This window comes from Micromesistius poutassou, assembly GCF_964030765.1.
Source record: "Micromesistius poutassou genome assembly, chromosome: 2".
Classification (NCBI taxonomy): Eukaryota; Metazoa; Chordata; class Actinopteri; order Gadiformes; family Gadidae; genus Micromesistius; species Micromesistius poutassou.
In genome coordinates this window covers 262,558-268,855 of record NC_140272.1, presented here as the reverse complement: position 1 = coordinate 268,855, position 6,298 = coordinate 262,558, and the positions used below count along the sequence as shown (strand labels likewise).

The 6,298-nt window shown below is 44.7% G+C and overlaps 1 non-coding gene across 1 annotated transcript; it reads left to right on the top strand.

Moving 5' to 3' along the window:
• The first annotated feature begins 3,779 nt into the window (after nucleotides 1-3,779).
• AC3HAE_009721 (transfer RNA phenylalanine (anticodon GAA)) lies at nucleotides 3,780-3,852 on the top strand. Its single transcript has one exon. It is a non-coding gene; the product is annotated as a tRNA-Phe (tRNA).
• Nucleotides 3,853-6,298: the final 2,446 nt, after the last annotated feature.

Here is a 6,298-nt window from a genome sequence, read left to right as displayed (position 1 = left end):
CTGTGTGTGTGTGTGTGTGTGTGTGTGTGTGTGTGTGTGTGTGTGTGTGTGTGTGTGTGTGTGTGTGTGTGTGTGTGTGTGTGTGTGTGTGTGTGTGTGTGTGTGTGTGTGTGTGTGCAGGACAGGTGTGTGTGGGGGGGGGGGGGGTTGTAGTGTGTGTGTGTGTGTGCAGAACTCTGTGAAGGTTAAAGCGTTTACAAAGGTCAGGGTCACTTGACCCCAGGTGACCCTGGGCTCTAATTGGACGTAGGCCATCGCTAGTCAACAGCACCCCTGCATGACAGGTCACCATGGCAACTGTGGCCATGCAATAGGTGACATGATGTTAAATATGTGATTTACCCGTGGCCAATTAATATACAAGGCTTCCAACCCAGGTATCCACATGTATGTTACAACCGGTATTACTCCATAGCAGGTAGAGACACTCGTCTATATCTACCAGTACAAGCTTGTGAAGTGAAGCACACCTGTGTCTACCTGCTCAGACAGTTGAGGACGTGTTTTTCATGCCTTAATTGAGTTCTTTCTTGCGGTGCTCAAAGACCAGCGGTATGTTTACAATAAAATGATCAGAGTGAAACGGTTTTGCACATGAAACGTAAAAGTCTAAAATAAAAGTGTAAGCATTCGGATTCAAGGTTTACAGAACATGCATCATACACATCTTGGTTAATTCAAATGAACGCTAAATTATTCAAATTACATCTCCTAAACAAAGCACCAAATTTTAGATAGAAATGTCTTTCATCAGAGGCATGAAAAACTTTATTTGTGTGTGTTTGCGCAAGTGCGAGTGTGTGTGTGTGTGTGTTTGATATGTGTGCATTTGTGTCAATAATGTGCAATAAATCTAAGTACAGCAATGACCCCCGTGTATGTAAACAAACCCTTGTGATGTTAGTTTTGATCTGTATTCCAAAACCCTGAAGAACGCCACCTATCTGCTGACAGCAGGACAGCAAATGATCCACCAGTACTTTACCGCCATCAGTCATCTGCAGGCAATAGCAATATCTGGTGGACTGCATCAGCTCCCTCTAATACGAAGATAGTAAGGGTGAGGTGAATTTCAATCAGACTCCTGGTTTATGTTTTTTTTTTACTATGAAGTAGGTTAGCATAAGCTCTGAATCCATATACCTATATTTTCAGATTTACATTTTTTGTTTTTAATTTGTGGCCACAGCAATATGAAGAACTTAATACTAAATATTGATATCCAAAAAGCGTAAAAGGTTATTTAGAAGTGAATAATTTAATAATGGTAAATGCGTTACATTTGCAATTGAATTATTCGGAGCAATGCGGAAAATGCATTGACATACAATAAAATGAATGCAAAGATTTTTTTTTTTCTATTCATGTAGTCTCCCAGTAAACGTGTTGTAAGGTTTGTGCGGCCAGGTCGCCTCGTTTGGACATCAGCTCACCAGCCTCTCTCCTCAGGGCTTGATCTTACCTTCCTACCTGCTGAAGGACGGTAGAAATGCACTCAGTCCACTGTTGTCAGTCTAACGTGTTGCTGCAGGCCGTCACAGCGCTGTGTTGTTCGGTTTGAAGGACAGTTTGGGCTCACCCCCCCCCCCCCCCCCCCCCCCCTCCCTTTGACCTCTGAACCCAAGCAGAAGACAGGAGTTCTGGTGAATCAGTGTACATTTTTCAGGGATGTAAATATTGAGAAGTCCACTTGAGGTTAGAGTTTGATCCTGTGGTCGGGGTGCTGGCCAGAGAGCGGAGAGAGACAAAATACTTCAGTTTGTGTAGTTGGTGTGATGTGTGTACTCTGTAATGTACATTGATGACCATGTGTATAGACAAATGTTAGTACTGTACATGATTTATAAAAATGTGTTATTATATAGAGCAGAGCAAAGTCTGTAATTAAAAAGAACAAGTTGCAATATATATAACCAACGATCTCTCTCCCTTCTTGTTTCATGAAACCAACCACAGTTGACCTTTGACCTTCATTGTAGTCTGTTGAGTTGTGTATTAATTTCAATTTCATGACCTCTAGAAAAAGTGAGATTATGTTTCTTTGTCAATATTCACACAAAGCGCCGCTTCACAGCCAACCACTAGCATTTGGGCTAGCATATAGACTAGCATGTGGGCTAGCATGTAGACTAGCATGTGGGCTAGCATGTGGGCTAGCATATAGACTAGCATGTGGCTAGCATGTGGGCTAGCATGTGGCTAGCATGTGGGCCACCACAAACACACTGGGGTAATAATGGTACATTATTAATAAGTAATTAAAAATACTCATAAGTACTTTACTAGAGGTCCTCATAAGTACTTTACTAGAGGTCCTCATAAGTACTTTACTACACGTCCTAACGAACACGTATTAACTTCATGTCAAGTCCTTCATCGCTTCCTTGGTGATTTTAAGAATGCAAAAAAAGACCAGAAAAAGCAAACAGCAGATTTCTACCGTTGTTTTTCATCAGTTGTCATCAATTCCAAGACTTCCACCCATTTAGTCCCTCTGCCCTCTCTACCCCCTCTCGCTGTCTCTCTGTCTCTGGGGGGTCTCGCTGTCTGTCTCTGGGGGGTCTCTCTGTCTCTGTCTGTCTCTGTGGGGTCTCGGTCTGTCTCTCTCTCTGTTTCTCTCTCCCTTTCTCTCTGTTTCTTTCTCTCTGTCACTCTCTCTCTCTCTCTCTTTCCCCTGCTCTCTCTCTCTCTCTCTCCCCCCCTCTCTCCATTCTCTCCATCCCTCCATTCTGCGTCGGTGCATCTCTCATCTCGCTCCACAACAAAAGGGAAATAGCTGCAGTGTCTGCGAAGGAGGGAAAGTCACCTTGGGGAGGGAGGGAGGGAGAGAGAGAGAGAGAGAGAGAGAGAGAGAGAGAGAGAGAGAGAGAGAGAGAGAGAGAGAGAGAGAGAGAGAGAGAGAGAGAGAGAGAGAGAGAGAGAAGAGAGAGGCTGCAGGGAGATGCTCCAGTGTGGGGGAGACGTGAGGAGAAGACAGCAGAGGGGGGATTAAGTGGGGGTGGGGGCACGGAGCCAAGAGGGGGGCGGGGGGCGGGGCCAGGAGGACATGACGAGCAGCGTACTGCAGTGCTGCTGCAAGAGGACCGCGGAACCAAAACAAACAGAGCTGCACGTGTTGCTCAGCAGGCTGTAGAACACGCGTCGCCTCAGCAGGGCAGCAGATCTTATAGACCCAAATCACCCAAGGGGACAAGGAAGGAGAAGGTCTCCTCTGTTTAGAACGGATCCAAAGGTGGAGAGCAACGCCACGTTACATTAAGATGCGTTCAGAGGATCAGAAGTAGGCCTGTGTAGAAGGTAAACAAGTAAAAACAGAAGAAACTAAACGACAATTTACACCTGCAATAGTTTTCTAATAGTATGAGGAGACAATTAACTAATTAAGAATATTTATAGTATGAGGAAACTACAAATACAATATAAAGTGCAAATATATATATATATATATATATATATATATATATATATATATTAGTATGAGTTGTATTAGACTACATGCCTATAGTGTGAGTGTCAGTATGTAGTAGCAGCCTAGTATTTCTATTGTAATGTGGTATTGTGTTGATGGGCTGATGGCGCCCTCTGGCGGTGGAAGAGGAGCTGCACCACTGCGTTCCTTACGACACTTCCTGTTTCCATACCACAGATATGATGCTGTGACGTCAGGCGGACACGTCTACCTATCATCATAATCACAATAACTTTTGCACGTCGAATAGAAAATAAAGAAAATGTGTAGAAATCGACATGATGAAAAATTCTGCATGCTGTGGCATCCCGCCGAAATAGCTCAGTTGGGAGAGCGTTAGACTGAAGATCTAAATGTCCCTGGTTCGATCCCGGGTTTCGGCAGAAGGAATATTTTGGTTTTCACATCGAGTTAGTTTACGTACTGCTGAACATTATCTGTTCTCTCTCTCTCTCTCTCTCTCTCTCTCTCTCTCTCTCTCTCTCTCTCTCTCTAAGTCAAGTCAACTAAATTTCAATTCAAAAAAGCTCTATTGGCATGGGAAACAAAACGCTTTTGCCAAAGCGGGTGAACAATAAAGAAGTCAAAGTAAAATATGGGATATTATATGAACGATACATTCTAAATACACAGTATTTACAATATGGAGGACGTGTGCAATTGGAGAATTGTGGAAAAAGAGAGAGAGTCCAGGGGGATGAGTCCGTTTATGGGGAGTTTGAGGTCCTTCTCTCAACACAACAGGTGACGAATCTGGCTGCTGTGATCGCACATCGTTGTATTTCTCCCAACGGGTATGGCAGTTTGTTAGAATCTGGAGTGTTTTTAAAGTCCTTGCATGCCTTTGTAATCCGAAGGGAAGTGTGTGTTAGAGCAGTGGTTCGCCAGGGGGCGCTGTGGTCCCACTGGTCAGAGCTGTGGTCCCACTGGTCGGAGCGCTGTGGTCCCACTGGTCAGAGCTGTGGTCCCACTGGTCGGAGCGCTGTGGTCCCACTGGTCAGAGCTGTGGTCCCACTGGTCAGAGCTGTGGTCCCACTGGTCAGAGCGCTGTGGTCCCACTGGTCAGAGCTGTGGTCCCACTGGTCAGAGCTGTGGTCCCACTGGTCAGAGCGCTGTGGTCCCACTGGTCAGAGCTGTGGTACCACTGGTCAGAGCGCTGTGGTCCCACTGGTCAGAGCTGTGGTACCACTGGTCACCTGATCATTTAACATCAGTAGATATCAACAGATAAACATAAGTTATCATAGGGCTGAACACACTAGTGATTGACAGGGTACCGCTGGAACTGGTGAACTCCCAGTACCCTCAACATGTACATGAGTCCCAGCAGGCCAGCCCAGTGTGGAGGTCATCTCCACTGGTGCGGTGTACTGGTACATTATGTTACGAGCGACCTTTTTACCTCTTGGTAAGGGGTCTATTACATAGTAAAAGGATATTCCTGGAGTTTAAAATATACATTACATATGTTGTAAATATTTAGAGATGCATGTTGCTTATTATTTATAAACCAACTGCACTCTTGTTTCAAGTGGTCCCATATTAACCTACTTGATAAGTGACTGCAGAATAAGTTAAACATGCATTTGGCTTTCTGTATTTAATCCATTAACACCCATCAGAACCTTTAGGGGGCAACGAGAGACAGGAAACAGTCAGCGTTAAGGGGCGGGGTTACTCCTGGTTTCCTGTTTATTCTACCGACAACAAACAGATTCAAGCAAGTAGACAAACATTTTATTTATATTGCGGTCAGTCTGCACAATGTTGATTTTATATCTTCACAGACACCTTTTTCCCACTTACTACCAAATGACTGTTGTCGGTTAATAGCCTAGCATGCGCTAACAGAGCCACCATCAAGCAACATGATTGGTCAAAACTAAAGAACGAGAAATGCCCGTTCATACAGGTTTGATCTCGTCTGCCTTTAGATGTTGTAACGTAATCTGCAGTGTGTCGTTCTGCGTTCTGCGTGCTGCTAGTGGACAGTTTCTCAGCCTTTCTCAGGCTAAGAACCTGATGGTTCTTCAGGTTGAGAACCTGATGGTTCTTCAGGTTGAGAGGACCCAGGGCTCTGCCCAGCCCATGCCACATGTGCTGGGTTTATGTGTGTGTGTTCCAGCAGGAACACACTTGTGTGTAAAGGCTGTTGTGTTTCGTTATGTCTTTGCATACAAGGTGGGTGTGTAAACGTTGTCTTTATTGCATTGTTAAACCGTGGAACCTGAGCTGCGCACTAACGTTCTGCGGCCAACCAGAATCTGGCTGCTCTCCCAGAGAGCCTTTTCTAGGAAAGCCCAAAAAACATTGATATGATTTACACACTTAGACACTTGCACACACACACACACACACACACACACACACACACACACACACACACACACACACACACACACACACACACACACACAAGTGCAGACACACATCAAATACACACATAAAACACACACACATGGACACATTTGTGCAAAACTGTCCCAAACCGCAGCAGCTTTCTAGGAAAGCCCTAAAAAATATGAATATGATTTACAGACTCTCTCTGTGTCTCTCTCCCACTCTCTCTCCCACTCTCTCCCCCACACACGTACCTCAGTAGTAAACAGTTAAACAGTCCAGGGTTTAACCCTGAAGACATGTCAGACTCATACTCAGTTTGTTTACATGCACAGCTTAATCCGATTAAAGCCATAGTTCGACTATGCTCTGCAATTGGACAACTGCAATTGTCCGAGTATACATGGCGGTGAGTAAATTGATTCATTGGCTGAAGCGTGTCATTCCCCGGTACGATAGGTGGCGCTGTACCCATTTCAACTAGTGGTA